Source organism: Ochotona princeps, chromosome 1 (genome assembly GCF_030435755.1).
Source record: "Ochotona princeps isolate mOchPri1 chromosome 1, mOchPri1.hap1, whole genome shotgun sequence".
Classification (NCBI taxonomy): domain Eukaryota; kingdom Metazoa; phylum Chordata; class Mammalia; order Lagomorpha; family Ochotonidae; genus Ochotona; species Ochotona princeps.
The window spans coordinates 106,475,288-106,500,177 of record NC_080832.1 but is presented as its reverse complement, the minus strand read 5'-3'; the positions used below and the strand labels follow the sequence as shown (position 1 = coordinate 106,500,177).

The 24,890-nt window shown below is 55.0% G+C and overlaps 1 protein-coding gene across 3 annotated transcripts in view; it reads right to left on the bottom strand.

Annotated features, from left to right (window-relative positions):
• Positions 1–24,890, bottom strand: part of TFEB (transcription factor EB) — a 47,547-nt gene that overhangs the window by 5,610 nt on the left and 17,047 nt on the right. The window contains exon 1 of one of the 3 annotated variants that reach the window (XM_058663260.1): positions 12,989–14,174. The exons of the other annotated variants lie outside the window; for them this stretch is intronic. The gene's annotated coding sequence lies outside the window, so the exon portion shown is untranslated. Of the gene's footprint in view, positions 1–12,988; positions 14,175–24,890 lie in introns of those variants that run through there. 3 annotated transcript variants of the gene reach the window in all.

Sequence of the window (24,890 nt, the reverse complement as noted above, 5' to 3'; positions counted from 1 at the left end):
ATCAAAGTGGCCATCCCCACCACCGTATGAAAACTGTGAACCTTCTATTCCTGCCCCTCTGCCCCGACTCATGCCACTTGCCCCTTATTTTTCTCCATGTCACTTATCATCCACATTTCTACTCAGTTGCCTCTCACCCACTGGAATGCAGGCTGCCCTGAAGGCAGGCTCTTTGCCTATGTAGTTCAGTGCCTCACCTCCGGCTCTGGCCAAGGGCCAGGGACTGGCCCACAAGAAGTGAGTGAGTGAAGGGGTGGGGACTGCTGATGAACCAGCCCAAGTGCTTTAGCCTTCCAGGGCCCCTGTAGGGTCTTTGGGGGGTACTGTGACACTCAGGCCCAAGATTATGGGGCTAGGTGTCCTGTGGTGGAAGGGACACAGTTGAGAGCCCATCCTTAGCAGTGGCCTCCAAGCCCAGGCTAGGGAAGAGTCAGGACTCCATAGAGCTGGGACAAGGCTACTTCCAGGCTATGGGGTCAGTGGATCGTGGCCAGGAATGGGGACCAGTAGGAAAGCATGCAGGACATGAGGATGGGCAGCCTCACCTCACCGTCCTTCCTTCTCTGTCCCTGGGTCATGCTGAAGGGACTGCCTCGGTCCCAGTGGTCTCTCTGCCAAGCTCTCAGCCAGGCAGTCCCTCAGGGGGCAAGGAGCAGGTGCCTCTCCCCCTCCTCCATATGCAGCTGCAGCCCACACTGACCTCTTCCAGGGCCACCACAGAGAGGTGGGCCTGTCTGCCACCCTCATGGCCACCACACACACTGGCCCCACAGACCTGCAGGCACCCACCCCACTCCCTGGCAGCTGCACCCTACACACGCACTGTACCCCCAGAGACAATCTGGCTTCAGTTGGCCCTGGTGGAGGAGGGGTGGGATGGGGCATGGCAGTGCCAGCACAGGGCGGGCTGGGGGAGAAGGAGCCCCTTGTCTCTCTGACAAAGGCCTGGGCGCAGGGCCTGACCCAGGCTTGAGCTTTGCCGTGAGAGGACCTGTGCTGGGCCCTGCTTGGCTTCTCATTGGCTCTGCTGGCCTCAGTTCTCGTATCTGTAAAATGGACGTGGGATTCCTGCCCCAGCAGCTGGGTGGCAGGGTGGAGGGTGGCTGTTTGGAGGACATCCAGGCCCTGGTAAGCCAGCCTGGTGGCTTTGCATATGGTCTGGGTGGGTACAAGGGGAGGGACTTGTGGGAATGTGAGGGCAGATACACTGGGCATGTTCACCCCCAGCAGCCTCAGCTCCCCATGCACCTGCTCACACACAAGCCCAGGGACCACTTTCAGCTCTCCTGGCACTGTGATTTACCAGGAAGAACCAACAGGAGGGACAGGGGAAAGGCAAAGTGCCCCTGGCCGCTCCCCCTTCCATATCCAGCCAGCAAGAGTCACCATACCAGGAGGCCAGAACTGGGCTGGGGTAGTTCCCTGCCCACCTCCCCAGGACATATTGGTCTTGCTGGGGTCTGAGACCCTGGGGAATGCCCTCCCCCAGGCTTAGGAGCATGGCTGCTTCCCATCACTGCTGCCCTGAAACCTGCCAGCTGCCCATGCCTCTGCCCAGCCTGAGTCTCAGCTCCAGCTTTACTGCAGCAAACTGAGCTTTCTAGGCCAAGACTCTGCCCCTGTTGGCTACATGTCCTTCGAAAGCCACTCATCCTCTCTGTGCCTCGCCTCACTGTGCTTGCTCTAAAATGGAACCAGTCATGCTCCTGCCCAACAGGGCCACTGCGAAGACCCAAGGAGGCCTGGGGAGTGTGTGGAGACCCTTAGGCCGCCAAGGACAGGGGGATGCTGTTCTCCAGTCAGAGCTGCATCCAGGCAGTCGCCTCTCCATCAGTCATATATGGCTTAGTATAAACTAGGGAAGAGGTGGACAGAGAGAGAGGAAAAGCAGGGGGATGAGACTTGCTGGACCTCACCAGGACCCCAGAGCAGAAAGCCTTGGGAGGAGGACAAGAGGTTTCAAAGATAGAGCAGGAAAAGAAACTGCAAAATGAAACGTGCAGTCCAAGCCTGTCTGCCATGGGCCAGTCGGAAACAGAGGCCCAGCCCCTACCCCAGCCCGAGGCCAGCCCCCTACCCCAGCCCAAGGCCAGCCCCGGACACAAGCCTCTGGAGGGGCGGCCCTTCCTGCAGTGCCCCTCCAGTTGCTCTTGGCTGAGACGGCTCCAGTCCACAGGGATTCTGTGTTGTCCTGCAGACTTTTCTGCCTTCTGTCAGACCTTTTAAAAACTAGGGCGAGCCTGGCTTCAGCCTAGCCCAGTCCTGCCATTACAGGCATTTAGGGGGTGAATCAGCAGATGGAAGGTAGCTCACTCTCTGTCTTTCTAAGTAAGTAGTTTTTAAAACACAAAAATGGGGCCAAAGCTGTGGTAGAGTGGGTTAAGCCACCCCCATATGCACACCAGTTCAAGTCCTGGCTGCTCCACTTCCCATCTAGCTCCCTGTTAATGCTCCTTGGAGCAGCAGCAGAGGATGGCCCAAGTGCTTGGGCCCCTACACCCATGTGAGAGACCCAGATGGATTGCAGCCATTGGAAGAGTGAACACTCTGTTATGCTGCCTTTCAAATAAGTGAAGTAAAAAAAATTTTAGAACTGGAGTAAGCGGTTGAAAACACACAGCACCCAAGCCCATCCACTCTATTCCTGCTTCTCTGTCCCACAGCAAAGCACGTGAGTGTTCAGCAAAGGCCATGGCCTGGAGGGCTCACAGCCGCCCAGCCTGGACACAGCTCCTGTGCATTAAAGACAAGGACTGGGGGAGAAGAGACTGTGGTTCGTCCGCACAGCAGAACACAAAGACAGCAAGCTACTGCTGCGGCTCTCGCAGTCCCGTGGCCAACAGCAAAAGCCAGACACCAAAACGCACAGATCACACCGTGTGTGGATATACAGCTCACAAATGGGCAAGATGATCCTACTGCACCAGAGGCCAGGGTCCTGACTGCCCTCAGGGCAGTGCTTGGGAGGGGAGCAGGTGACTTGGTGGGAAGAGGACTGAGGGACTGTTTGTAACCTGAGCTAAGGGTTAGTCACATAGAGTTTACGATAATCATCATAGGGGTCTTATCCTTTCATCAAAAAGGCCAGATAAAAAAGTGACAACATCTTATATAGCTGAAGAACCTACTAGGGCAGGCATTGTGAGGCAGCAGGCACCTTGCCCAAGTGCCTGGGCCCCGACACCCATGTGGAGGACCCAGATAAAGCTCCTGGCTCCTGGCTTTGGCCTGACTTAGCCTCTGCTCTTGGGGGATAACTGGGGAAGGAATCAGTGGGTGGAAGATTTCTCTGTCTCCCTGTCACTACCTTTAAAATAAATCTTAAAAACAAATCAAAACAGATGGAGGTAAGTAAATCATCTTTAACAATTCCACCTCTCCCTCAAAAATGTCTCCATGATTTTAAAACATGTTTGGTACCAAGAACCTTAATATAACTGCCAGCACATACCTTGGTACAACCTCTTTGTAAAAGTAATTTGGCAAAATGTGTCAAAGCCTTAAAAAAAAAGTAGCCCAAAAAAGGAATCTTAAATGTAGAGGTATTAATACATAAATGGAATATTAAATGCATTCCTAAATGCATAAAAGGAATCTTAAATGCAGAGGTATTAATGCATAAAGATACCCTTCACATTATGTGGACAAAAAGCAAGATTACATCAATAGAATTTTAAAGAGTAAACTAGAATAGATAAATTAAAGTGTACTCCTTCTGATGAAGGGCTCTATTTACAACACAACATGGGGCTCGTGTCAAGTGATAAAAAGTAGGGTACCAAACTGCACAATCTGATTGCCACCATGTACAATGCAGGGGCCTGGCACAATGGCTCAGTGGCTAAATCTTCACCTTGCATGCACCAGCATCCCACAAGGGCACCAGTTCATACCCCGGCAGCCCCACTTCCCATCCAGCTCCCTGCTTGTGGCTTGGGAAAGCAGTGGAGCATGGTCCAAAGCCTTGGGACCCTGCACCCATTCTAGAAGAACCACCTGGCTCCTGGCTTCAGATTGGCTCAGCTCTGGCCATTGCGGCCACTTGGGGAGTGAACCAGTGGATGGAAAAATCTTTGTTTCTCCTCTTCTCTGTAAATCTGACTTTCTAAAAGCAAATCAGACTTAACAGAAAAAAAGGAGAGATGTAGGGAAAGATTTTCCATCCACTGGTTCACTCCCCAAGTAGCAGGGAGCTGGATGGGAAGTGGAGCAGCAGGGACATGAACCGGCACCCATATGGAACCCCAGAGTATGCAAGGCAAGGACTTAGCCACTAGGTTATCATGCCAAGCCCCAAATAAATAAACCTTTTTTTTTTAAAAAAAAAAAGATTTATTTATTTTCATTGCAAAATCAGATATGCAGAGAGAAGAGGAGAGACAGAGAGGATGATCTTCTGTCCACTGATTCATTTCCCAAGTGACCACAACAGCTGGAGCTAAGCCAATCCAAAGCCAGGAGCCAGGAGCTTTTTCCGGGTCTCCCACGTGGGTGCAGGTCCCAAGGCTTTGGGCCATCCTCAACTGCTTTCCCAGGCCACAAGCAGGGAGCTGGATAGGAAGAGGGGCTGCCAAAACATGAACCAGTGTCCATATGGGATCCTGGTGTGTGCAAAGCGAGGACTTTAGCCGCTAGGCTACCACGCCGGGCCCCCAAAATAAATAAATCTTAAAAAAAAAAAAAAAAAACAAGGGCCTAGATCTTCCATCTGCTGATTCACTCCCCAAATGACCTCAATGGTTGGAGCTGAACTGATCCAAAGCCAGGACCCAAGAGCCTCTTCCAGTTGTCCCACGTGGGTACAGGGTCCTGATGCTTTGGACCATCCTCTACTGCTTTCCAACAAGCAGAGAGCTGGAAGGGAAGTGAACCAGCCAGGACATGAACTGGTGCCCATCTGGGATCCTGGTACTTGAAGGGTGGAAGATTAGCGAAATTGTGCCATTGTGTCGGACCCGTGTTTTCCATTTTAAATTTAATTTCTATTTATTTGAAGGGTAGAGAGATAGAGGTAGAGAGAAACAGAAATATTCTAAGCCCTGGCTCACTCCCTTAAATGCTTGTAGGAACCAGAACACAAGCCAGGAGCCTGGAACCCCATTCAGGTCTCCCTCATGGGTGGGAGGGACCCAAAGACTTGAGCTGTCATCTGTTTCCTCCCAGGGTGCACATCAGCCGGAGGTTGAAATTGGCAGGAGAGTTGGGACTTGTACCCAGGAACCCCAGTGTGGGATGCAGGTTCCCCAGCGATGTCCCAACTGTTGCACCCAGCCCTCACCTTGATCTTCTGGAATGTTGCCCTGCTTCCATAACGAACATGTGGATCTTCCCAATCAGGAAGAGTTATCTGATGCAAAGCCTGCTTCGCGTGGGTCCAGCACTGTTCAAAGCACCTTGTGTAACCCTTGGTTACTTCATCATCGTCCCCACTTCACGGCTGAAGCACCACAGGCACAGAGATACTGTCACTCACTAAAGGTTGCTGTGCTGGGCCCTCGGGGCTGGCTCCAGGGCTCTCATCTTGGGTCTGTGTCGAGTCAGTTGTCACGTACAACGTGGGGTATTTATTTATTTATTTATTTTTAATATTTATTTTTATTGGCAAGGTAGATTTATGGCAAAGAGACAAGAGAAGGATCGTCCATTCACTGGCTCCACTCCAAATGGCCACAGCAACAGCCAGAGTTGAGCCAATCAGAAGCCAGGAGCTTCTTCTGGGCTCCCCCATATGGGTGCAAGGACCAAAAGTTTTGGACCATCCTCTGCTGCTTTCCCAGACCACTAGCAGGGAACTGGATGGGAAGTGGAGCAGCCTGGACACAAGCTGGTTCTCATATGGAAGGCCAGCGATTGAAGATAGAAGATCCGGCAGTTGAGCTGTGACTTTGTCCCCAGTTAGGGTATTTCAATGCCCTGCAGTTTTACAGGAGGTCTCAGTAGGACCCTATTCTGATGCCTCACTAGAAAACACACTGCACCTGACACACTGCACCCCTCCAGTAAGGCAAGCCAAACAGGAACCAGGCTCAGGCTGGGTGAGGGGAATCACACAAGAAAAGAATGGGGGAGGGGTCTAGCGCCGTGGCCTAGTAGGTAAAGCTGCCCCTTGCAGGGCCAGCAATCCATATAGGCTCCAGTTTGTGTCCCAGCTGCTCCACTATCTAGCTCCCTGTTTATGATCTGGGAAAGCAGCAGAGGATGGTCCAAGCTGCTTGGGTCTCTGCACCCATGTTGAGACCTGGATGGAATTCCAGGTTCCTAACTTCCGCTTGGGCCCAATCCCAGCCATTATGGCCATTTGGTAAAGTGAACCAGCAAATGGAAGATTCTCTCTCTCTGTAACTCTGCCTTTCAAGTAAACAAATAAATAATAATAATAATAATAATAATAATAATTTTTTTTTAATGGAAGGAGCTATTCTCACTGAAGAAGCCCCCATGATTCAAGGCTGCAGCAGCCCCACAGGCAGAGAGGACCTGGGGCCACGTGCTCCGGACGCCCCAGACACGGGAGAGCCTGCCTCAAAGGGCTCAGGGGGCAATTTCCTGCATTCCCAGGAAGACACACGTCAGGCAGCTGAAACAACAAAGCACGCGAGTCCAGCGGCTGGACTGAGCCCCGTCACCCTCTGTGCCTCTGTGGTCGGAAGCAGCTTTCTCCTGAGTCAGGCAGACACAGACAAGCCATTGTGCTGGTGCAGCCCACTCGGCATGGGGCATGAAGCCTCCACTGAACGAAAGCCCACCCCCTCCCTGGCACAGGTGCCAATGAGGGGAGGGGGAGCTGGGGTGGGAGCACCCCCTGACATCCCTCCCCTCTACCCCAGGAGCTGTTCAGCCTTGGGACAGGAAGACAGGAAAAGCTTCCTGTGTGTGGGGTGGCTGGCTGAGTGAAGGTGGCCGCTCCCTAATGCCGAGGTGGTCACAGCTTCTCACGGGGGCTGGGCAATGCAGGTGAGACACAGCTCCCAGCGGCCAGTAGTCCTGCCCATAGGAGGTCGTGGAAAGGGCACAGGCCTGGGCCTCAGAGAATTTGGGCTCCAGTCCCAAGCTTGGGCCTTGTCTTGGAATCCCCATGTCAAGTGGTGCCTACCAGCGATCAGCTTACCCCATCTCCATCTGAGCTGCCATGCCCCACATGGGCATGCCTGCTGGGAGTGTGGACAGAAGCAGTGGGCCACCATCCCGTCACCCCAGCCAAGGACATCCTCTGTCTGTTCCTCTCCAGGTCCTTTTGGTAAGAGTCTCAACCATTCAACACACACACACAAACGCCAGCCTGCCTCTCCTTACTGGATAGGGCAGGGAGACCTCGCACCGGCTTTTCCCATTACCAAGCACCCTCTGGGTTCCCCCTCCCAAAGCCTGGGGTTTTGAAAGATGCTTTTTCCTAGTGCTTGTCTAGCACATAATTGGCAGGAGTAGGTCTTGGAGAGGCAGGTGGAGACAGACGAGTAAGTACTCCTTTAGGGTCTTTAAGTGATGATGAATAGGCAGAGTACTGAGCAAAGCACCAAGCATCCTGCGCCTGGGACCACTGGGCAATGCAAGTTAGCATTCCCATACCTGCAGGGGGCAACCAGGAGGCCATGAGGGCACTGGGACCCTCCAGCTACTCCCCATGCTGAGAGCAAACTCCATGCTTCAGGAAGTGTGTGCTGTTTGACTGGGAAGCTCTGGGTCCCAGAAACGGATGTAAGGTCAGAAGCACCTGCTTTGAACATGTTTAATTCATTGCTCTGCTCTCCTCACTGTGTGTAAGGATGTTAATTATTCCAGAAAACCTCATAGCTTTGAGGTGTGGAGCCCAGTGAGTGTGCACAGGTGTACGCCCACGTGTCATCATAGCCAACTTCAAAGGCAAGAGCCCGGGACCCTGCCCCACAGGGAGGGTGTGGCCATCTGCATCTGTCATGTGACATAACCGCTGTCTAGTGGGATCGCATGACCCCAGCGCAGGCCAGACCCTCTGTATGTGTTGAAAGTGGATTGGAAAGCAAACAGGGACTCCCATGAGGAAGCCAAGGTTCCGCTAAGGCACCTGTACAAAGTACCTGCGTGACACCAGGGCAAGACTCAAACCCAGAGCTGGCTTCCCAGAGTCCACACCTCTCCCAGAAACACCGGAAGGGGCCCCTGCAGGGGCCTGCAGGGAAGAGACTCAGGAGGCTTACTCTGAAGTCTCTGAGTGGGAGGGGGAGGAGGGAGCGGAAAAAGAGGGAGGAAGGGAGGACACCTGCCCCCAGCTCCTGGCCAGTGGATCAACGTCCAGTTCCCACATCCCAGGCCCAGTGGCCAAGTCCAGGCTCACATCCCACAGGAAAGGGCAGGCGCGGCGCCTCCCAGCCGGCAGCCTACTGGCCCAGGGCAGCACGCAGAGCCGCTTCAAAGGCAGCCCCAAGCCAGCAGAGGCGCCCTGTGCTTCCCACGGGACAGGCTGAACCCTGGCATGGGCTGCTCCAGGAGGACTGGCCCTGGGAGTGGCAGGATGAGGAGAAGGGCACGCAGAACTGAGAGCAGCATGAAGAGAAACCAGAAAGTCCCTGAGGCGGCCTAGCACGGCAACACGCAGACGCAGCCCAGCCTCTGTGCGTGTCTCTGCTTCTGTGTGTGTGTGTGTGAGTGTCTCACACACATGCAAGAGCACATGTGAGCACACTTGTGCGCACACACACACACACATACACACACAACTGACTCTCATCCCAGAAGGCAGCCACCTCACTGTTGGGCTGTACCAGGGCGAGAATGTGAAATCCCCCTCCTCTTTCCCCTTACACTTCACCATGGCCACTCCACCCACTAGGCACCCTGCCTGTGTCCACTCTTCTTCCCTAATTGTTTCCTAGTCAGCTCCCGGTCTCCTAGCAACCAGGAAGCATCTAGAGATGTCACCTTTCTTCTCTCAGAACCCCCATTCAGAACACAGATACAGATTCAGAACACAGATACGCAGGGCCCCCAGGGCCTGCCTGTCCAGTGCTGCAACATATTCTGGCCCAGCATGGCTTCTCGTGTGCAGCAAATACCCACTAGTCCCACTGCACACCAGGCATCTTCCCTAACCCAGCCTCCGCAAGTTGCACCCACGAAAATAGCAACACCAGCAGATGGGGAAACCAAGACTTAAAAGGGTCACACTGCAAGAACATGTGGAAGCAGGGACTTGGCCTAAGCACTCGGCTGTGTGACCTGCAGCTTTGGCAAAAGTGAGAAAATCAGGGCCCCTCAAGGAAAGCCAATGTTCTCTACCCTCCCAGCCCTATTCACTCCCACCCATGCCCTTGTTCGTGAAGCCTGTGCAGCCCTCAGCACTCCCTGACACCTCCAGGGTGTCAGCAGGCTCCTTGCATAGGTCGTTTAGCCTCCACCAAGATATCCACAACCACAAGCTGCAGGAACGACACTTGTATATCTGGGTTTCAGTGAGGTGGTGCACATGGACCACAAGAGGGCTCAGGGGACAGTTAGATCAAGCCTACCAGACAGAAATGCGATAAAATGGATCAGATCCCTGGCACGGGACCAGCGTGCTGTGCATGCGGGTGGTACAGGGAGGAGTCAGGGAGCCCAGCACACTCAGGGCTCCTGCACAGAGCCTCACAGTACGTCTGCACCCAGCAGGGGAGGGGAAGCCCAGCCCACTTGTCCTGAGTGTTAGTCAGTCCACCTTATCCCTAAAGCCCTCCCCAGGGAGGACAAGGCAGCCTGGTGTCACCAGAGATTGTGTGTGTGGGGAGGGTCCAATAGCTTAGACTCTGCAATAAATCCTCCTGCAAGGGTGCCATGGCCCCACAGGCTCAGCACAAGAGCCTGATCAGGTCACGCCACACCTGCACCCAGCAGCTCTCTTGCCCTTCACTGGGCGTTGGGTCCATGGTTGCTCACATGCAGGCCTGGACGGCACATCTTGAAGGTTTTCTCACTCTTCCATATACACTTATGTGCCAAGAGCCCTGCTGGCACAGAGGCATGTGTGTGGTCTAGTCCTTAGGCGCTCAGTCTGCAGGGCCAGGAAAGGACAATTGAGAGAGGTCCCCTGAAGAAAAACTAGCCACTGGTAGGATCTAGCCTTTGCCTTTCATCTTCCCGGGAGGAGGAGCCTGTATCCCAGCCTCTTCTGCCCCTGCATGGGGTGAGGAAGGCTCCTTGTCCCAGTGAGAAACGAGGCAGGTACACAGGTGCACAGAGCAGCACACAGCCAGCCACCTGGAGCCCCTTCTGGCATCCTGTCCTAGTGCCTTGCTTCAAACCCTGCTGCAGGTCTGGACTCCTGATTCGTACTTCTGTGCTGGCCCCCAAGCCACCTGCCCCCAGGCCTGGTGCCTACTGAGCACTCCGGTCCCCACGTGTGCCTGGTGCCTGGCCCTGTTCCGGGGTCTTTTTTACCTTCATCACTGTAGCCCTCATGCCCACTTGGCCTCTGCTCTCCCTGGGATCTGATCCACTGCCAAGCACAGCTACTTGGCTTTGGGTCTGACTGCCAGGCCTTACTAAGGAGGAGGAATAAGCAGGAGGGAAGGGACGCCACAAGCTTGGCGAGGGGTGGGCTATGGTCTCGGGGTACCTCCCAACAGCTGTCAAGGACTGCACACACTGAGCATGCACCGTGCCCCAGGCAGTTTGCCCAGCCCATTCGGTCCATCACCAACTTACTCTTTGAAGCAGCCCCACCCACCGACGGAGCCACTGATCATCTCCATTTCACAAAGGAGCAACTGAGGCAGAGAGACCAAACACCTGCCAACAGCTGCACAGCCGGAAGACAGCGAGCAGGGGCACCTGGTCCCCAGACCCAGCCACCGCCTGGATATACTCAGGACCTGGTGGATATCCCAGTGAGTTCAGCATTTGCAGAAAGGACTGAGGAATAAGAGGGGATCTTGAACCCGGTGCTTGTATATATGGTGGTGGCCAGGGGGAGAGGGGGAAGGCTTGGCTAAGCTGGCCGGAGCAGGATACAAGCCCTTTTGGAACTACCTCCTCCGGAGCTATGCTGCTGCCTTAAGCTGCCCCTCCACCCAGGGCCACTCCTTGCAGCCAGCTTCCTGATGCCTTCCTCAAGAAAACAGCTGGGTTTAGAAGACCAGAAACATGCCTGTCACCCCCACAGAACAGAGTTCCAATCTGCCTTTGCCACCCACTGAGCATGCAGCCTCAGTTTCCCCAATTGTTTTTTTTTTTTTTTTAAAGATTTTATTGCTATTGGAAAGCCGGATATACAGAGAGGAAGAGAGAGAGGAAGATCTTCCATCCGATGTTTCACTCCCCAAGTGAGCTGCAACGGGCCGGTACGCGCCAATCCGATGCTGGGACCAGGAACCTCTTCCAGGTCTCCCACGCGGGTGCAGGGTCCCAAAGCTTTGGGACGTCCTTGACTGCTTTCCCAGGCCACAAGCAGGGAGCTGGATGGGAAGTGGAGCTGCCGGGATAAGAACCGGCGCCCATATGGGATCCCTGGGCTTTCAAGGTGAGGACTTTAGCCGCTAGGCCACGCCGCCGGGCCATTTCCCCAACTGTAAAACAGGCTGGCAAGGAGCTGAAGTGTGCCTGGCCCCCAAGGAGTGGTCTGAGAGTGTCAGATCCATGCCCACACAACCCCATCTACCTGATGGGACTTGAGAGGGCATCATACCCCCTAGCTGCTGGTTGAAAAATCAGCCTCTGTGGCCCCTGCCCAGACCACTGAGTCAGAATCAGCACCTTGGGGCCACTGTGGTGATACAGTGGGTTAAGTTGCTGTATGATGATATAAACATCCCATAGGGATGCCAGTCTGTGTCCCAGCACTGCCTCGCATCAAATCCAGCTCCCTGCTAATGAGCCTGGGAAGGCAGCAGAAGATGGCCCAAGTGCTTGGGCACCCATGTGACAGACCTGGATGAAGCTGCTGCCTCCTGGCTTCAGCCTGGTCCTGCCCTAGCCTTTGCTGTCATTTGGGGAATGAACCAGTAGATAGCAGATCTCTTCTCTCTCTCTCACACACACACACTCTCCCTTTCAAATAAATAACTCTGAAACTAACAATCTGCACCTCTTAGCAAGTTACCCTGCAAGATTTGTGGTCACTTTAAAGAAACTTGACTCGTTCCTCCTGGGGACCTTGCCAGGTGGGTTCCAAGTATGAAAACTGGCGATGAGAGGTGTGGGGGAGGAGAAAGCAGACAGGTGCAGGTCTTGGGCAGTCTAGAGAGACACTTTAAAGGACAAGCAGGGGCGTCTGAGTCCCACAATGAACTTGAGGCAACAGCCCTGACTCCCAAGCCCAGGACCCCAAGCAGGTGCCAGTACACAGGGCTGTGAGCCAGCTCGGTGCCCACTCGGTGGACTCACCGTGTGTTTGGGCTCTGCAGGAAATAGTCATGGTCTGTGGGAAAACAGCCGAGAAGTTGATGTGGTTACCAGTGGAAACCCAACCCAGACGGGCCCTGTGAGACACACAGCTACACTTCCATCTCTTGTACACACACACATACACACATACACACACACACACCCCGCCATAGGGCTGGCAGAGCGGATGACCTGAGGACACAGTACACCTGGCATGTGCCCGCCTGTGGGTTCTACAGCCAAACTCGGGGTACGGAAGCCCCTTGCAACAGGCTTCCTTGCTCCTCCCCCCACCTGCCTGAACCCCCAATACCATCTGAGCAGCCAGAAACCCAAGTCCTGCTCACCTGAGACCTGCAAGGATCGAGATGTCATTTGGTCCCCTGCCTACTGACCATTTCTCCGCCCCCACCCCCCGCCAACCTGGGTGAGCAACATCGCACATACGCTAGGGGTGGTGAACAGTACAGCTCTGACCCTAGGCACCCCACCCAAGAGGCAGCCACACGAAGCAGAGGTTTTCCCATTGCCACTGCATGTGCTCACTACAACGGCCAAGCCCACCTGCCCCTGGCCCACGGTTCCAAAAAAGACAAGGAATCCCTTCCGCCCCCATGCCCTCCTCTTCAGCTCAGACGACACACACCCCACTGACCTCTTTTTCCACTGCAGGCTGGACGGCAGGGACCCCCAGGCTCGCCTGGGCTCCAAAGAAACCCAAAAGGGTGGACAGGAGGAGCAAAACTCCAAGCAGGCCTAGGATGTCCAATGAGCGAGCTGATGGCTTAAGAGGATTGGTCAGGTCTGCTGCGGAGTGAGCGATTTCACAGGTTCTGCAAAGGCCCACAGCCCCAAAATATCTCTCCCCAGGGCCCGGAAATCCCTCCCAGGCCGCTGAGGTTCACTGCCGGGAGAGGCTCCCACCTGAGGTGCTCATCACTCAAGACCCTGGGAGAGGCAGCTGACAGCTGGCCCTGATGGTGGCGAAAGACAGGCGGGGAGGGCGGCGCCAGGGCCACAGGGCAGGGTTGAGAGCCGGTGACCTGGCCGCTCAACTGGGCCGCCCTGCCCACGGGCGCCGCCGAGAGGGGGCGCTCTGGCCTCCAACACCCACGGGCGCTGGGAGAAGCCAGCTCCTCCCCTCTCCCCACCAGAACTGGGGGGTGGGGGATTGGCAAAGGGAGGAGCTGGTAACCGGCTTTCTGCCCTCTCCCATCAACCCCCTACACACACAGACACACACCAGGGAAATCCAGCCCTGTCCTAACTGCCCCCTGAGGAGGCCAAAGTGCCAGGAGGAGGATGAGAGCCCAGAGAGAGAGGGAGGCGGGGCGGCGCGAGGGGGAATTAACCGGCTTCCAAAATAGCACAGTTGGTTCTGCCTCGCTTCACTCTCCGCGGTGTCTGGCAGCTTCTGCTTTCGATCTGACTCACGCCTGGCGGGGTAGGCCGGGTAGCCAGTGCGGGCAGTGGCCCAGGGACTGCTGTCCCCTCACTCCACGCACCTGTCCCAACGGGCCTCCTCCTCTGTCCAGTGCAGGAGTTGGGCCTGGGGAAGTCAAAACAGAAAATCCTGGGCTCCTTCTCCCAGAGCCTAGCCTGCCCCTAACGGCCCCAGGGCTCCTCAGTGAAGGGTGCTGCCCTAGGCCCAGGTTTCAACTGAAGCAGCTCCACCTCTCCTCCTGAGAAGCCAGAAGAAACCTGCCCAGCACGCCACCCTCCCTTGGCCCAAAGAGGAGAAATGACCGCCTACAGCCACATTCCAACCTCCCACCTGCCCCACCTCTCCAGGCCACACACAGGTATTGGAGCAACATGAAGGCTTTATTGCAAAACTCACACAGACACAGCCACCTTTTTTTCTCTCCCCCCAGGGCCTCCAACACCCCCAAGAAGCCTCTTGCCTCAGCAGGACAGACTGCTCAGGACTGTGCGTCAGGTGGGGACGGAGGTCAGTAAACCCTGCTCCCCCTTGCTTATCTCCCACCCCTCTTATCTGCCTGGCTTGGAGCTGCTCCACCTTCTCCCGCAGGGTCAGGTTTGGCCAGCAGCTGCAGGACTGGATCAAAGACGCTTAAGGCCAAACCTGAGATCTGAATTGAAAGTCCCACCATTTTCCCCACATCTCAACTCCTGCCAAACCCTCTCTGTTCTCCCTTGCCACACCCCCAGCCACAGACCCATACACCTGCCCATGTGGGGTCAGGAGAGACAGCAGAAATGTTCTCTCTGATACCCCAGCTCTGCCCATTGGCGGGAATTGATGCCTTCACCGCCACCCCCCACCACTCCAGGAAATGGGAGAATGTCAGAGGTAATGAGTGTGGCCGGCTCAGGTGGACACACTCCTGCCTCCACCATGAAGTTCATCATGACCAAAGCTGCGCTGGGGAGGGGCTGTGGGTGCAGAATCTCAGGGACAGCGGATTCCATACACCTGCCCACAGCCCCATACACTTCCCAGTGGGACTACACCTGTCCCTACCCCAGAGGTCTTACCTACACCACTTCCTTCATTTACCTCATCTTATCCCCTTGTCCCCTTAGGGCTGAGAGTTGCAGTGGGATGAAGCCGACAGGTGTGGGGATGGAAACAAGCGCAATCCAGGCTTTAGTGGAGGGCCAAGGTGTCCTCTCCTCTCGGGCCCCAAGAATTACATCATCTTCTGCTGGAGACACAGAAGGAAAGCACTAGAAGGCCTAGTTCCCAGCTGACTAAAGGCAGCCACATGGCAGCCATGGGCAGGGCAGTGAGAGAAAGAAAAAGGAAGTCAGAAAACCACGGCAATCACTGTCTCAGGATGCTCGAGGTGGGAGGGGACTGGGTGACAGTGCCAGACCCTGTGCCACCAGCACCCAGCTTGCCTGGGAGAGTGTGGAGTCATGGAGGTGCTGCCTGCAGGGACTAGCCATGCTAGCTGCCAAGGGCTAGCCAACTTCTGGCTTGAGAAGAGCTTCATTCATGCCCCAGAAAACACCCCTCTCCCACCCCAGCCCAGCTTCTGCTCTCTATGCATAGCACCTCTTCAGTGCTCCTTGAGTATTTGCTGGACCCACTGAAGGGGACAATGAGGACAGGCCCCTGTGGGAAGGGTCTTCCTGGACAAGTCACTGGACAAAGACAGGAAGCAGACTATGGCAAGGGGACCTGCCTGGCACACCACCAGGTCAGGCCTTGGCTAATGGGGCCAAAGCTGTCAAGGCCCCAGGCATATTCCCCTGGGCACCCACAGTCTGGAACCAGCCCTCCTGAGCGCCACCTGTACCTACACCAGAGCCAGGGAGTCCACACCCTTCCTTCCCCAGGACCCCTAACCAAAGACCCCAGCCCCACTGGGTAACCATGGTTCCCAGAGAGATGGAACCAAAGAGGCCCACACTGTCAGCTTCCTTCCCTTCTCCATCCCACAAGTCCTACACTACTGCTGTGGAACCCTCCCCCCAGTCTTTGAACCCATATCCTTGCCTCTGCCAAGGAGGTCTGAAAATGAACAACTAACTCCAGAGCTTAGGGGAAAAAAGCCAGGGGCTGGCGCTGTGGTGCAGCCAGTGGGTGAAGCCACCTCCTTCAATGCCAGCATCCCATATGGTCACCAGCTCAAGCCCCAGCTACTCTACTTCTTTTTTAAAAGATTTATTTATTTATTTATTATGGGAAAGGCAGATATACAGAGAGGGGGAGAGACAGAGAGGAAGATCATCCATCTGTTGATTCACTCCCCAAGTGGCCACAATAGCAGAAGCCGCACCAATCTGAAGCCAGGAGCCAGGAGTCTCTTCCTGGTCTCCCAGCAGGTGCAGCGTCCCAAGGCTTTGGGCTGTCCTCGACTGCTTTCCCAGGCCACAAGCAGGGAGCTGGATGGGAAAGCAGGGCTGCTGGGATTAGAATAGGAGCTCATATGGGATCCTGGTGTGTGCAAGGCAACGACTTGCTTGGCTTCCTAGGCTACTGTGCCAGGCCCTGCTCTACTGTTTTAAAAAAAAAGATTTTTACTCACTTTATTGTAAAGTCAGATATACAAAGAGGAGAAGAGACAGAGAGGAAGATCTTACGTCCATTGATTCACTCCCCAAGCAGCCGCAATGGCCGGAGTTGAGCTGATCTGAAGCCAGGAGCCAAGAGCTTCTTTCGGATCTCCCACACGGGTATATGGTCCCAAGGCTTTGGGCCATCCTCTACTGCTTTCCCAGGCCACAAGGAGGGAGCTGGATGGGAATCAGGACTGCCGGGATGAGAAGCAGAGCTGCTGGGATTAGAACCAGTGCCGATATGGGATCCCAGTGCAAGGTGAGGACTTCAGCTGCTAGGCTACTGCGAAGGGCCCTGCTCTACTTCTAATCTGGCTTCCTGCTAATGCTCCAGGGAAAATAGCAGAAGATGGCCCAAGTCCCCGTCCCCTGCATCCATATGGGAGACCAGAATAAGCCCTTGTCCCTGGGCTTTAGGCTGACCTGGCCATCTGGGGAGTGAACCAGAGCATGGAAGACCTCTGTCTATTTCCAAATCTGTTAAACAAACAAACAACCATAACACTAATAAGCTGAGCTACCCTGCAGGAAGGCTGACAGCAGACTGGTAAGATTCAGGCCTTGGAGGGGACTGGTTGAGCTGGGGGAGAGCAGCCAAATGTGGACCTGTGGAAATGGTCCCTATTTCTGGAGGGCCAGTTTCAGACTGTAGGTGCCCAAGAGAATATGGCTGGGTCCCTGACAGTTTACTTCTCTGTGCCCTCAGAATCAGAGTTGATAAGGCACAGACAAAGGAACCAGGACTGGCTGTGTGACAAGCTGCATGGAGAAGAAAGCTCCATGGTGGAGGTGATGTCAGCAACATTTGGCTGCTGTGACAAATCCCTATAGGACGTGAGGTCTGGCAATGCTCTCTGGCTCCAGGATGATGCTCCAAAGATAGAACTGTAGAACCTCAGTGTTCTGGAACCTTTGCATGTCCATGCATCTGATGACACAGTGGTCAATGTTCCACACTCAGATCCTGGCGCTGCTGAAACCAAATGCTGCCTTCTGATCGCACACTAACAGCAGAGAGAGTTGCATCTCAGCTGGATGTGCAGTGTTCATCAACCTACTTGACTTCACAGGGTCTCAGCTTCCTTGTGTGTAAATGAGAATGATGTCCATTCTGGAGAGTGACTGTTACAGTTAAACGAAAAGTATTTCATGTAATGCCTAGTACCAGAGAGGTGCTGAGCAAGTATTTGGTGAATGCATAGGTGCATGAATACAATGGACAGGTGGATGCATGAATAGATGGATGGAGAGATGCATGCATGGGTGAATGGATAGATTCATAGATGAATGAATGGCTGGATGTGTGCACGGATGCATGGATTCCTGCATGATGGATGTAATAGGATTGTGCATAGATGGATGAATGGATGTAACACACACATGGGTAGACAAATGGATGTTTGTAGGGAGAAGAGAAACTGTGGTTTTCTGTAGTTGGTTTCCCATCTGTTTCAATATCCCTCTTCATTAACCTTACAAACAAAAAGACAAGATCCTTTCCCTCCCTAATTTATCTGGTTGGAAATCCTGTTTCCTTGCATCTGGATGACGATGTAAACTTTGATCTTTTTCCTGAGCTTCAGCCACACTACTGAGGTGGGGAGGTCACTCCATGAAGGCTACAGAGGGCCACATCACATCGCAGGCCCAGGCACCATCATGCCAGCTCCCACTATGCACCACACCACCTCCCAAGTCCAACTCTACCCAACTGCTATCCCAGAGACTAGAAGAGGAAGGGAAAACAGATAACAGCAGGGCAGAGGGAACAGGCCAGAATGGCCAGAGAGGAAGCCAAGGCAGGGCTGGGGGTCCTCAGGGTGGGGTGAGTAAGGATGGTAGAGAAGAGGCTAAAGAGTGGATAGAACTCATCACTGGAGAAATGGAGGAAGAAGGTGGTCCCGAGGGAATAAGACACAGAGACAGAACCAACCATGCTCCTGCTCCACCACCCCTGGGGCTCCCTGCCCCTCCAGTTAAAGTTCAAATGCCCTGCCAGGGACCCCAAGGCATCAGGGGGGTCTTCCCTCCCCATGAATAAGCCCTAGGGGCAGCCAGGGGACCTACTGACTCCCTCACTCTAACCTGGGCCTGGCTTCCATATGCTCCTTCTAGTTCTTTCCCCTCCATGGGTTGTCCAGCTCCTCATCCCCTGAAGCCATACTTTAGGGCCTCCTCTGGGGGAGCCCACCCTGTCTTTACCTTCCTCTGATCGTTGCTTGAAAACAGCCACCTCATCTACCCTAAGTCTGACTCTGGTCTGACACAGGAACACGAGATTGACCAAGATAGTCCCTGTGGTATTTCCAATCTAGTTTGGAGTAAAGCAGCTCTGCCCAGTATAGAGAGCTCTGCTTCTGCCTCTATTACACCTGCACATAAAACTGAATAAGATGGAGGGGTGGGGAAAATCCCAGTACCTATGAAACTGTCACGTAATACAATGTAATTAAGGTATAAATTAATTCAAAAAATGCAATAAAAATATTAAAAAAAAAACTGAATCAGATGATTCATTAGCCACCTGGCGGGAATAGTGTCCAGGAGTTTTTCACGCATGGACTCATTTGACTTTCCCACTCCGTGTGGGAAGTAAGAGGTACTAGTGTGTCAATTTTGCAGATGAGAAACTGAGGCCATTCTGTCAATTTCCCCCAAAACTTTGAGTGTGAGCACCCTGAGGGCTGGCCCAGGCTTTGCGCTTTCTTGACATCTCCAATGTGGCCTTCACAGAGAGGGCACCCACACAGGATGCTCTGGACCCTGCCATGTTAAGACAGGTAAGGCTGGACATGCCTGCTCTGTGACCCGAGATGAAGATGCATGGGCTGGTTGCTGAGAAAGGTGATCACAGAGGATGATGAGTCCGGGCTGCATGGAGGGAGAGATGGAGTCCCTGGGCAAGGAATGAAGGAGTGACTTCCCTGTTTTCCTTCCCTCCTGTACTCTGGGCCCAGCCCAGCATTTCACCACCTTGTAGGTCACTGCCCCTTTGCAGAGGCTGAGGCCGTGCTGAAGCAGGGAGCCAGGCCCAGGGCTTAGCATGGATAGGGAGCTAGGGAGCAGCAGGATGGGGAAGGGGAGCTTGCAGCTCCACAGCCCTGGGAGTCAGGGCTGCAAGTCAGCTCAGCCTGCAAGGTGAAGAACCAGTCCCACAAGGGTCCTGGCAGCACCCTCATCTGGTTCAAGTCCTGGCTATTCCACTTCTGATCCAGCTCCCTGCTTATGAGCCTGGGAATGCAGCAGAGAATGAGTCCTTGGGCTCCTACACTCACTTGGGAGACCCAGAAGAAGGTACTGGCTCCTGCTTCAGCCTGGTCCAGCCAGAGCTCCTGTGGCCACTTTGAGGTTGAGTCAGCAGATGAAAGATGTGTGTGTGTGTGTGTGTGTGTGTGTGTGTGTCCCTCTCTCTGTGGAACTCTGACTTTCAAATAAATAAACCTACAGAAGAAGAAGGAGCTGACCAGACCCTGACTAAGCATCACCTCTACTGTCCCTTCCAACAGCCACAGGGCAGGTGGAACAGAGCAACTAAGACCCAGAACCTGCCCTCTTGCTTTGCAGGCCTGTCCTGCCTGTTCAGCCAGAGCACCAGCCTGACAAATGTACCAGCAGGCTTTGTAAGAGCACACAGGGGTACCAGACCCCACCAGGCTTTGCACCCCTCTCCCAGGCTTCCCATAGCTCCCCAAAGAGTGGAGGCCTGAGGCCTGCTGCCTCAGCTGCCTCATTGGTGAATGAGCTAAGTCTCACTTGTGTCTCTCACGGCTGATGGCCTCTCAAGTGTCCGACCTGGTCATGGTCCCTCCTCACCCAGGACTTTCATCCCTGCCACCAGCCCCCCTGTTTCCTCCTCACGGCTGAGGTGGGATGGGGTTGGACAAGACTCAGGTCCCAGCGGGGGTGCCGAGAAACTAATGAAGCCACTGCTGCTGACAGAGCTGGTGCCAGGCCCATGGCGGGCGCAGGGCCCCAGGCACACAATGGGGCTGTGTGTGCACCCAGCGTTACCCTGGAGCAGAGCTGGGCGGGCCAGCAGCTGGGGTGAGGCCAAGAATTCATGTCCCAGGAGAGGGCCTCCCCTCCCCCTCCCAGATAGCACAGCCCCGTGTCTACCGCCCCCTGGGGAAAGGGGGGCGAGGGGGCAGGGAGGAAGGGAAGCTAGAGCAGGCCCTGTGGCAGCATTTGCTGGCCAGGCATTCCTGGGTCCTGGCCCCAGCTGGGCTGTTCCCTAGCAAGGCATTTTGGGTCCATTACATAACCCGAGGTTGCAGCCTTGGCTGTGGCCATATGGAAGGAGAAGGGGCAAGAGAAGTCTGGCTCTACCTGTCCCTGCCCAAAACACAGGGCCTGCCTCCTCACTCCCCAGCTGGCCAAGGCCCTGAGACACCCAGGCTGGGTGACTGCTGGGTCTGCACCAGGCCCTGGGGCTTCCCAAGTGGGAGCTGGCCTACTCCCTGGAGGAGTGAGTCACCCGCTGGTGGTGGCGGCCAGAGGGTCAGGTGGGGGGAGCAGGTGAGGCTTGTCCTCTGCCTGCCCCCTGCCCCAGCTGTCTGGAGTCTTCTCAAGCTGAGAAGCTGTTCGGCTGCTGACCACCATGAGTGCCCCCAGTCAGGGCCTTGGGGATGGGGGTGAGAACACATATTTTGGCAAGGGCCTTACATGACTCCAGGACTTGGGGGTCTGTATGTCACAATGTCACCACTGACTCTCCACAATGGCAGCATGGGCAGCCCATGGGTCTGAAACTTCCCCAGGAAGGGTTTCAGTCAGGGAGCAGTCCCTTACTCCACTTCCACTCCAAGGGCAGAGCAGGGGAGGAGGGGAGAAAGCCTGCTGGGAAGAGGCCAGGCCTTCTGGAACCTCAGGCTGCAACCAATCATTTTCCCTTCTGAGATCCACCTGCACTTGCCTCCTCCTGGCCCAAGCACAGGTCACACACACTTTCCCTCACACCCAGGCCCAAAGACACAAACATGTACTCCCTCCGAGGGCCGCCCACACTCCCTGAAGGTCACACACCAAAGTCACAGTGGTAACCCCCTCTTGCCCAGTGGACACAGTTGGATGGCCACCCACCCCAACACCCACGGGCTCTCTCTACAGCTGAGGAGCAGCAGGCAGCACAGTATCCTTAAAGTCCACCTGCCACCACTCAGAGCACAGATCCTTCCTCAGTCAGGGTCCCCCGCCCTGGGCCAAGGCCTCATGTGGAGGGGGACCAGGGAGAGAATGTTCCCCTCCCCCAAAACTGGGAGAGACTGCCCCTGAGAACGAAGGTTGTGAGGGCCAGAAGGGGCCTTCTAGGTTGAGCCCATCGGCTTTCACTTTATAGATGAAAGAACTGAGAATCCAATTGGGGAAGTGAAGAGGTTCAAGGTTATGACCGAGGCCAAGTCTGGAACCCAGTGCTGAGGTAACCTCAGACTAGTCCCCCAAAGCAGGGGACAGGGAAGGAGAAGGCAGAGGTGAGAAGGAAAGAGGGGATTTTGTCCCTACATCAGAGGTGCTGCTTGTCTAGCTGGTGCGCTGTTACCATGCTATTCTCTTCTTTTAACTATTCCCTGAGCACCTGCCTCACACCAGCGCCTGGACAGATGCTTTAATATCCATCATGGTGCTGCCTCTCATGTGACCCAGATCTCACCACTAACAGAGCACCTCCCCTCCTGAGGACAGCAGCTTGGCTTTCCCTCTGAGAAGCAGCCCCCTCCATGTCATCACACCCCAGGTATCAGGGTCCCTAGCACACATCGCCTCCCAAGTCAATGCCCAGTCAGAGGGCACAGCCAGCCAGGTAGCAGGAGCCTGGGAAGTTGTGTGCCCACGGGGCTCCTGGCTGAGGCTAGCAGCAGAATACCCCATTTTCTGGGACCTTGGTCTGTGCAGTCCAAGATGCAGCAGCTCAATGGAAAACTGGCAGGGCCAGACCACCCAGCTGCCCTTGTGGGGACCTCTCCCATGCTCCCAGGGCATCTCAAGGCACCTCTGGGGTTTTGAGGGAGAGTTTAGAACCCCACATCTCTCAGCCTCTTCATATCCCAGAAGCCCCTGAGAAGCAGGTCAGGGGGTATGGACTGCATGGTTCAGGGGGAGCCTTGCCCCCCAAAACTTCTAAGGCAAGCTGTTCCCCCAGCTCTCTCAAGGCAATGAAACTCCAGCCCTCCCTCAAGGGAATGACACCGCAACATCCACTGCCAGTGAATGTCTCATGGACCCACATGCTCCCGATTGCCAGGTGCACCACACTCCACGGCCCAGGATACCACTTCCGTCCTGAGTGGACAGAAAGCAATGTGTGGGAAGATCGCATGTTCCCAACCTACATGGGGCCATGCCCCACCTCCAGTCTACCTGTGAGCCCTCAACCTTGGGCTGCAGCCCTGCAGAAATCATCCCTGTTATGCCCTCTGTGCCCCATGCCCCAAGGATCCCCTCCCTCAGGGGAAAGCTGGGATGCCTCCTGCCCACTCACTCAATAGGGCAGCACAAGGACCACATCGCCACCTCCCTGTGATGTGGCACCTTCCAATGTGCTGTGGCACTCACTGCTACCTGATCCTCCCGACACTGCATCCCGTCCCCAGCTCATAGATGAGAAAGTATAGGCACGGAGAGTTTGACGAATAGTACGTGGTCACACAGTCAAGGCCCAGGACTCAGCCCCAGAGTGGTCTAATGCAGAGCCTGCCTGGGACTAGCCACGGCTGCTCTAGCCCCTCTGTCCTCACCTGGGGCTAGGCAGGGCCCCTCCCACCTTGGAGGCCCCTGTTTGAGGGGTCAGACGCTGGCCAGCACCCTGAATGGATGGCTAGGCAAAGGGCCAGCTGGACAGTACCTTCAGCCCTTGCTTTGCCAACAGGAACAGGGCACCCACTGCACCTCCACATTCACCTCTCCACAGGAGCTGAGCTATGGTAGGGCAGGCAAGGCACCCAAGGGAGCAGGCAACTACCAGGTGTCCAGCTTCTGGCCAGAGCTGGCGCCAAGACCTCAGGAGCCAGAGGCACCAAAAGGGGTCGCTCCTGCTACCCTCACCCGCTTTGGTCCTGGCCGTGCCAGATGTAGGCACCACTTAGAACTCAGGCTAAAAATAGTCTCTCGGGTGATTCAGTGCTAAGAATACCATGGGCAAATGGCCCTCCAGGACAAAACACCCTCTGCCAGGGAGGTTCAGTTCCTCCCGCCTTCCCAGGGGAGCCACCACAGCCAGCAGAGGTGGGAGCCCAGGGAATTTCAGCCTAATTGGCACCAGCAAGACCCTCCCTCTCTCTCCCTCCAAATTTAGCAACCAGGCAAACTAGGCCTCCAGCTAGGAAACCGGGCCTTGCCTCGTGTAGCCTCTGTGTAAAGGGTCCCCTACCACCAGCCAGCCTGCCTAGTGCAGGAATGTGTGTGTACAAGTTCAGGCTGCAAACTTGTGGAATGAATCCGATCTTAGGAGTCCTTGCCACGTGGCTTCCCTGGCCAAGGCTCTGCTTCCCTGTTCCCATGGCCCCCAAAAATCTAAGAACTGCCAGAGTCACAGACATCTGTGCTTGGTGGAACACAGTCAGGCTTCTCCTGAACCGGCTGCTGAGTTCTGGTCTGAGGGCCTGACATGTGCATGTTGCCTCCTTCGGTCAGCACACATCTTCCCGGAGCTGGGGGCCAAGCACAGCTCGGCTCCCATAGATATCCCCCCCACCCCGGGGAATAAGGACACCTTCTATTGCTAGAAGCTGAAGGAGGAGCAGGAAGAGGGAAGGAATACTCAAGAAGGGAGCAGCCACACACTTTGAGAACAGACAGCAGGTAAGGGCCCAGGCAGAGCAGGTGGCTGTGGAGGCAGATGCACTTGGGTCTAGCCCCAGCTCTGTTACAGGCAACAGCGTGGCCCAGGAAAATGCTTTCCAAGGTTTCACTTTAGGGTTCAGTTTCTCCATCTAAAACAAATAAATAAAACAGGAGGACAGACAGAGAGGAAGAGCCTCCATCGAATGATTCACTCCCCAAGTGACTGCAATGGCCAAAGCTGAGCCGATCCAAAGCCAGGGGCCAGGGGCTTCTTCCAGGTCTCCTATGTGGGTGCAGGGTCGCAAGGCCCTGAGTCATCCTCCACTGCCTTCCCAGACCACAAACAGGAAACTGGAAGGAAGTGGGGCTGCTAGCATTAGAACTGGCACCTATATGGGATCCCAGTGCGTGCAAGATGAGGACTTTATCCGCTAGGCTACCATGCAGGCCCCTCCCTGACTGGGTATCATTACTACTTAGTATGTTTGCTAGGCTGTGTAATGTGTCTCAAAGAATAAAAATATTATTTCCAGTTAAGGCTTTCACCACCATTTCCTCATTCCTCTACTCCTATTTTACTTTCCCCTTCCCCCCAGTTTTTTTTTTATTTATTTGAGAGACAGCAGGATAGATACACTAGGGCCCAGCGCGGTAGCCTAGTGGCTAAAGAACCCCACCTGCTGGAACTCTATTACCTGCACGAGCACTGCTGATTCCCAGGGTGTGCATGAACAGGAAACCAGGCCCTGGCA